This window comes from Miscanthus floridulus, chromosome 19 (assembly GCF_019320115.1).
Source record: "Miscanthus floridulus cultivar M001 chromosome 19, ASM1932011v1, whole genome shotgun sequence".
Taxonomy (NCBI): domain Eukaryota; kingdom Viridiplantae; phylum Streptophyta; class Magnoliopsida; order Poales; family Poaceae; genus Miscanthus; species Miscanthus floridulus.
In genome coordinates, this window is record NC_089598.1 from 85358436 (window position 1) to 85367690 (window position 9255).

Here is a 9255-nt window from a genome sequence, read left to right on the forward strand (position 1 = left end):
GTCATAGTTTAATTGGGTTCTAATTTTAATTTGTACGGCTTTGTATGTTTAATTATTGTCATGCATGTAATTTGTGTAACATTTGTTGGGAAACTAGAAATATATATTTCGGTGTCGTATTGGTCTTAAAATTATTCTCAGGTTTGCACGTGACACAGGTGAAGGAAACACCAAGTTTGGGATTTTTCGGAGATGGTTTGCTACTTTCTGAGGTTTAATTGAATTTCCACGCGACGACACCGATTTATTATAAGTTGAACTGAGTCTACCTACGAAAAGATCCAGAATGGTGCCAAATTTTTACACAGGCTCTAATGTGCCCTAGGGACAAGAATTTTGTGGAGGTCGATGAAAAAATCTATTGGGTCCAAGATGTAATTCACCCTCTTTTGTCTTATTCAGCACAGAGAAAAATATATTCATAAAAATGATAAAAAAAAAATCTCAGATCTTGTTTGGGGGCCTTAATTTGGGTATACATGCTTGCCAAAAAATTTCAAGCTATTTCGACATAGGCAGAGTATACATTCTTCAAAGAGGTGCATGAGCCCTTTCATCGAACCATAACTATACACATAGGTTATCAAGGTTTCTGTGGTTCATACGCATTCTTATGTCATATTGGTCTTAAACTTTTTCTTAGGCTTGCACGTGCCACGTGTGAAGGAAACACCTAGTTTGAGATTTTCCAGAGATGGTTTGCTACTTTATGAGGTTTAATTGAATTTTCGCGCGATGACACCGTTTAATTATAGGTTGAACTGAGTCTACCCACGAAAAGATCCAAAATGGTGCCAAACTTTTACATAGGCTCTAATGTGCCCTAGGGATAAAAATTTTATGGAGGTCGATGAAAAAATCTATTGGGTCCAAGATGAAATTCACCCTCTTTTGTCTCATTCAGCACACAGAAAAATATAATAAATAACAAAACTGATCAGAAAAACCTAAGATCATGTGTGAGGTCTTAATTTGGGTGTACATGCTTGCTAAAATTTTTTTATTTTGATATAGGAATACACATGCGTCTATTTATTCAGTATATAAAAGAATCTTTTTTAATATATATAAACATCACTGTCGGTTTAAAAAACCGGCAGTGATGAGACGAAACCGACAGTGATGCTGGTTATCACTGTCGGTTTATTTTTAAAATCGACAGTGATATATAAAAAATTAAAAAAAATTATGCAAGCTCTCAGGTTCGAGCTCAGGTCTCGGGCTATAGAGTTCTGAGACTTAACAACTGCGCTAGTATAGGATATGTGCTAAGGGTAATTTATTTTTTCTTTTTGATCTTTAGACCACTTAATAAATTATAAAATTAAACCAAAAAATTGGACCGCCAGGAATTCGAACACGGGTCTCGGAGGCTAAGCTGCGGGGTCTTAACCATTGAGCTAGTCGGAGGTATTCGAAAGAAATGAAAAAGTTATCCTACTTAACCCCTAACTATTACACACACATCACTGCCGGTTTGATGGCATAGGTTTGTGTGGCTGTTGTGCATTCATAGTTGCCACTTTTTATACTGGGGCAATGGACAAGATTTGACTCTATTGAATCGCGACTTGTCCTGCTTATTCATCTGATAAATCGCACATCAGACCCCAGCTTGCATTTGGTCATTCACCATGCACGCTTATATTCTCTAGTCTCTAGATATATGTTACGTAAAAAGAATTAAGCCAGTAGTATAAAGATATAGAACGAAAAAAGAGAGCGAAGGATCACCCAGAACACAAAAGTAACCGGATAAAATGATTTCACGTAGTATCATGAAACAGAAAAGATTGCATAATTTTGAATTCGTAATTTTTCCCTCTTGTGGCTTACTACTTATATGGAACTGCAAAAGCATATATATACTATATATATTCTTTGTATGGGTGCATTTTTCCTACTCTTACGTGTACATACTCATTTATCAGTTTGAGTATGTTTATATACTCATTTTATGATACTCCAAATCATACTATGTGAATTTTTTTCAAAAACAACCCATATTTTTTAATATGTTATTCTAATACTATGACAGTAGTATACAAAATAAGTATAATCATATACTCAATGCATACTTGGCATACATACTACCATAGATGGTCTAGTATGATCATATACTTTGTCAACGTACACTTTGTCGGGCCATATACACCTTAAATCTAAATATATACACATGGGAGTAGGAGTAACTACTCTATGAGAGTAGAAAATAATTTCCCTTCTCTATATTCACACAAATATGAGTAATCTAGGCAATCAACACCAAAACTCCAGGGAGCATGTCATACTTTTGCATACATGTCCTTTTTTCCTCGACACTCTGCCAATTCAATTCGATTGATATTGCAACGCTTTGTCCATGGAGATAAGTACATGGGTGTAGAAGCATTTCAATTTACTCTTAAATCACTAGCCAGAACCCCGCGGCAATTGCCGCGGGCCAGATAGACTTAGCTGGCATTTTGGGTTTCCCCCCTCTAAAACATATATGCATCGATTATTTGTGGCTTGCATAGGTAAAGGTAGCAAAAGAAACGAGTCTCGGGGGCTAAGCTAATAGATAATTGAGCAGAGCATGGCACAACAGTGATGATAATGGAAGGAAAACCGCCAGCGCAAAAAAATTGGGCCACCTGGGATTCGAAAACGGGTCTCGAGGGCTAAGCTGTGGGGTCTTAACCGTTGAGCCAGTCTGAGGTATTCAAAAGAAATGGAAAAGTTATTCTACTTAACCCCTAACTGCTACACCAACATCACTGCCGGTTTGAGGATTGACCCGGCAGTGATATTTTCTTATCACTGTCGGTTTAGACTTGCAACCGGTAGTGATGAACAATTTCCCAAAGTTATTTAATAATCTATAAAAATTAAAACAAAAAATTTAGGCCACCTGGGACTTGAACACGGGTCTCATGGGCTAAGTTGCAGAGTCTTAACCGTTGAGCCAGTCGAAGGAATTTGAAAGGAAGGGAAAAGTTATACTACTTAACCCCTAACTGCTACACTCCCATTACTGCCGGTTTGAGGAGTGAACCGGCAATGATGGTTCCTCATCACTGTCGGTTTATTATTAGAACCGGCAGCGATGAAGCTCATTGGTATATAGCAAGGCACGGGTTGAAATCTTTCAAATTCATTTCAACCCCACGCCAACCCGTCCCCCCACGCCGACGGGCACCACCATTCCCCGCGCACCCGTCCACCGCCCCCCACGCCACCGTTCCGAGCCCCGTGCTCCTCTTCTTCGATGCCGACGCCCGTGCACCGCCCCATGCCGAAGCACCACCCCACGCCGTCGACTGCCCCACGCCAGAGCACCGTGCCATCCATGCCCTCATTCCTCGTCCACGATGCCGGGCGTGCCCTCCTCCTCCAAGCCTGTACTCTCACCACTGAGGTCTTCAGGAGCGCACGAACAGCTACTTTCCCACCCCACACAGTGAGTGTATGGCTCACTGCCGTCTTTGTGTTTGATGAAATGCCCCACCGTCTTTGTGAGGCCTCTCAGTGATTGCTCAAGCTCGAGTTGAATTTGTTAATGAAAATGGTTATACTGAGCACATGTCCATTGTTGAAATATGTTTGTTATATAAATCTGAGCACATGTCCATACCAATGACGATTGATTATATTCTGAGGATTTCTCTATACCAAGCACATGTCTATGCTTATGATGGTTGTTTTTAATCTGAGCATTGATCCATTGCCAATGGTGTCTTCTTACTTCTTAGCACTGTCCATTTCCTATGATGTTAGAGCCAATAATAACTATATTTAATCTGAGTGTTTTCTCTCGTCTATGATGGCACTTAGACTAAGGTTATGATGACTTAATATATTAATTGGATTGAGGTTATGGTCATGTGCAATGATGATATAATCATAAGTTGTAGTAACTATTACTGAGGCTACAAACATGTGTGCTATGGTCATATGTTGTTATCTTTTTGATATAATCATAAGTTGCTACATATTCCACAGTCACGATTAGTGAGTGATGTAGCCACACACGCTAATCAATTGAGAGGGTCATAGCTTACTTGGTGTCTCCAGCAGGAGCCTCCATCGGCCGAGGAGGCAGAGGGTTCGGGTAGCAGGAAGGCCAGATCTAAGCGAGGTGTGTCAAAGATTCCTGTTGGTAGGAATGCACACTGGCACATCACTGAGTTCGATAAATTTGGGGATCCACTCTCATCGCCTATAGCTTTGACCAAATACAAGACTATCAACGGGTTAATTGTAAGGGACTTCATCCTGATTAGGTACAGGAAGTGGATTGGGAAAGATGATGACCCTTGGAGGGTTCCCGAAAGTGAGAAGGATTACATATGGGATATTAAGATCCTAGAGTATTTCACTTTCCCAACGGAGTATGACAAGGAGTTAGTCAAGAAAAAGCAAAAGAAATCATGGGGACATACTTCAAGAATTTCAAGGGGACATTGTACAAGAATTTTGTCCTCCAAAATAAAGAGATAGATTTTGATGGTGGACAGTTTAGCAAGCAGAACGACTTCTGGTAGGATTTCAAGGAATACAGGTTATACGAGGAGTAATTAGAACTAAGCAGGAATAATAAGGAAAACTCGCAGAAAGCGATGAATCCTCATCATCTTGGCTCTTGTGGCTACACCAAAAAGATGCTAGAATTTGAAGCAGAACTTGAAAAGATGGATCGCCTTGCTGAGGAAGGCGTTCAGGTTGAGACCACCGATTAGGAGCCAAGATCGGTAATATACTGTATGGGGAGGAATGTACGCCATGCAGAGGATGAGAGCTTTAGCTCGACAAATCAACCCATGAGCGAACTCATCTAGAGGATCTCCTAGGTAACTAAGGAGGTGAGGTAAGGGACTCGCACTTCTAATAGGGAGAAAGACGTGCTCACCCAAGCACTCGGAACCAAGGAGCACCCTGGTCGCACTAGAGGAACCGGTGTTGTTCCTTGGAAACTAGCATTCCCCCAAGAATCTAACACTTATCGGAGCCGCTTGAGGGGTAGAGCGGATCAGAAGGCAGAGTATTTGAGGCGGCTAAAAGAGATGGAAGAAAGAATGGACGCACAGATTGAGGTGACTATTGAAGCACGAGTCCAGTAATTTTTGTTGTCCAAGGGGTCAGGAGTACCACAAAACCCTACTCCTACTGCCTTTAGCCCACACTTTAGGGGTCGCAGTAGCTGCGGATCGACCCCGCTCGACGAAGAAGATGCGAATGTGCCTCATCCGGTGGATGGCATCACTAAACCTGTCAATGTCAAGTTGTACATCCATCAGGAATGGATAAAGGACAAGGTGGCGCTCAGCCAGACCTAGCCTACGGGAGACGGGACCATTAATGGCTGCCCAATTCCATAGGGGTACGCTCACGTCACCATTGACATAATACTTGATAAGAATTATAACAAGATACACATTGAGTACCCTATAGCGGAAGACAGGCCGAAACTTGGTCATAACAAGGGCTCTCAAGTGGCCTGGCGCAAGCGCTTCTTTAAGCTTGACCACCAATTGTCCTCTAATGATGAGGACGACTACGAATCTTCACCCACCCATGATGATCACTCACCATCTCCCAACAGAGATCACTTCCCTCCTCATCCCTTGCCATCACCCCCGAGAAGATAGAGGTCTCCTTCTATTCCTCCTCGTCCGACTCCATCTTCATCAGCCCCGAGAAAAGAGAAGACTCCTCCTCTGCCATCTTTATCAGCCTCGGGAAAATAGAATTCTCGTCGTCATCCTCCTCCTCCTCCACCTCAGCCCAAAACAAGATCAAAGACATCCTCGTAGTCGCAGAAAAGGTCCTTGGATTCGGTCGCTAATGCTCCTAAAGTGGATGAACAAAAAAGAAAAAGGTTGTTCAGTAGCAGCGTTATAAACTTGATAAAAGAAAAAATTTATAGCACACATCTCGAAGGAAGATTGTGTTAGTTTCTTCGATCTTTGTGCCTCACTGCCTCCATTTTTGTTAAAGTCCGAATTTGAAAGGCAAACACATAATCAGTACGCTACAACAAGAGCCGAAGAAGTACATAATGAAGATTTAAGGAAGATACAGAAGTACGTCGAAGACAACCCTGAATTAACAATGGAAGAGACCGCGAACATCTATTATGATGTACAAGGGACGGAAACACCGGCAATGAAATATGAAAGGGGCAATCTTTTGGTTCCCGATCATGAGTATAAAAATTTGACAACATATATATGCCAGTTGCATGAATATTACATGGCTCAAGCAACAAAGACAGAGGACTTTGATTTTGAGGTTATTATCCGTTTGCCACATGTTTTTTATTATCCTAAAGAAGAGAAGTTCGATGTCGAATGGGAGTGCTTGTTCTAGCTATACCAGAAACGCTCTCTCGATACATAAATGTTGACGTTGTGGACTATGTAAGTAACCTACACGCACGATATTACAATTAACTACTCTCTCGGAACACAAATTGTTAACTTTTAAGCACTTCCCATGATTTTATGTAGGTGTATAGCAAAATTTTGCATACTAAAAAGTAAATGGGATAACATAGGCTTCTTGGACCCCTTGCGAGTCAATGAAAAGACATGTTTAGACCTCCATGGATGTGACGTGGAAGACCTGAAAGTGAGATTGATTGTTGTTTTTGATGAATTCAAGATGAAGAACAAAACCCACATACTTCTAGCCTACAACTGCGAGTATGTGTTCTCGGCTTTTAATTTATGCTTCTTTTTCATTAAGATTATTCGATAATTAGGATTCTGTGATTGCAGCAACCATTTTATCTTCATTTGTGTCAATCTTGCTAAAAATCTGATCAAGGTGTGGGACTCGAAGAAAAAATTATTTCATCGTCTAGATGCACTGGTGGCAGTGCTGAATTAGTAAGCGATCCTAATAACATATTATTTTGTAATCACACATACCGTTTTCTAATATTTCTCCTTTTAATATTGCACAATGTTCGAAGAAGACATATCGGTGGGACGCAGGTCCCATTCAAGGTTGTCGAAATGGAGGAGAAGTACCTAAAACAGCCGGCGGAAAACAATGAATGCGTGTTTTATGTAATGTGGGCAATGCTTCGCTACATTGGCGGAAAATCGGAAGAAGCAGATAAGTTGGTGTGTATAATCCCCATTTCATTTATGTCTATTAATAATTCAACAAAATAATTTACTGATTTCTCTTTGGATATCATCTTTTTTGAACGACAGCGAAAAAAATATAACCACGAAAGGCTGTTAGATATGGAGATCGTCGCACTGCAATCGAAGCTGGCAAAATTCATCTTAGCCGAGGTATTGGAAAAAGATGAAGTATTTTCAATCGCACAATCCGTGAAGTTGAAGGACCAATATGGCCCAGAGCGGCTCGCTAGATTATTGTAAGAAGTCCGAGAAACATTGCACAATCCGTGTAGTCCGGAAATATTTCTTTTTTATTTTGAGGGATCAAGATCTTGATAAGAACATATAACCGTAACATTTGTAATGTTTAATATTGATGGACCTGTCGTCTACGTAGCGTATATAAAGAGAAACCCGATTCCACGAAAAAATATAAATTAAAATAAATTATAAAACAATAAAATACGAACGGGGCATCACTGCCGGTTAGCAACAAACCGCCAGTGATGATCATGATGGCACTGCCGGCTTGAGCACCAAACCGGTAGCGTTAGATTAGCTATCATTATCGGTTCTTGTCACAACCGGCAGTGATTCTTACGATAACACTGCCGGTTGAATCATAAATCGACAGTGATGTTCGCGGTTACACTGCCGGATGGTCTCATGAACCGGCAGTGTTAGTGGACCTGAATTCTACCGGTTTTATTAAAGAACCGGCAGTGAAGTTGAAGAACACTGCCGGTTTGTAGGAACCGATAGTGATAGCTAACCCTCATCACTGTCGATATGGTTGTGCCAGTTTAAAATCTGGTAGTGACGGGGTGTTTTGAACCGACAGTATTGTCGTGATCTAGAGTAGTGACAGCTGTTGAATAAATTTCTAAGCCACAAGTGTCTAGATGACTGCACAATAATTTTATATCCCATTACAACGCACCAGCATACTTGTCGTGATACGTAAAGAAAAGATTCGGATTGGTTCATGAGTCCTCGCCCGTCACGTATGCTATACGTGTCCTTAAAAGATTTTGAAGCCCATATTTGCCTTGCTGGTTGCCATCTTTCTTCGTTTTCCTGTCTTCTGTGCTCTTTGCTAGGGCCTGATTGGATGGTAGGAAATGTGAAGGAAAATCGTAGGGAGGAGAAAACGGAGGAAAGGAAGCTGGACTGAGTGTTTGGAACGGAGGAAATTCACTTTCTTTTCATTTGAATTCCTGTAGCTGGATGCCGATTTCATAGGAAAGAAAATATCCACCGTGACCCTTGTTTTCTTTTCCTTTGCGATTACCGAGCGAACGAGCGCTTGCTGTCTCTGCAACCTGACGACGGACTGCATTAGCAGAGGAATCGAGGAAAAAGATAAATAACGCTAAAGTAGTACTACATTAGATAGAAAAGACCGGGGTGCTCAATTGAACCATAGCAACCAGAGCAGGAGGAAGTATAATATCTGGCACGTGGACCATCCCATGATGCTTCAACTTATTTGTAGCTTTTTTTTTTATAAAACGAAAGGAATTTTGTTTACTGTTATGCTTAGCCTAAGCCATTGAGTTTCTAGGAAAACTCTTAAATTCCTATGCTAGCCATGTTCCTTTGTTCCAAACGCCAATTTCTATAAATTCATATGTTTTTCCAATCCTGTGTTTTCAACCTTTATTCCTTTCCTATTCCTGTGTTTTTTCTCTATTCCTCTGTTTTACATTTCTCCGTTTCAAACATGCCCTTAGCTGGAGTTTTTGTGTTTGACGGTAATCCTTGGAATTGTGCTGGCTTTTGTTGTATTTGGTTTCAACTGACGCCCGGCCGCCAGGACCTGTGCTCCCGCATACGCCGCTGAGGACGGCCATGGTACATCTGGAAGCTCGGGTGCACGATCGAGTTTCGAGTCCGGGCCCAAGGCCGCCACGCAAACCAGGCTCGATCTGCTACGTACGAGGCGCTAAACGATGCCAAATTGTACTGCCTACAATGAGTTTCCCGTGGCACACATGAGTGACGTAAATGAGCAAACCTAGCAGGTCGTAGAATCGTAGATTATTTATTTCTCTATTCATGAACGTATCCTATACTTAATATATGGTTCTATTGTCACATATTGATGTTGATGGCGACAATCTAAGCAAGAGATAAT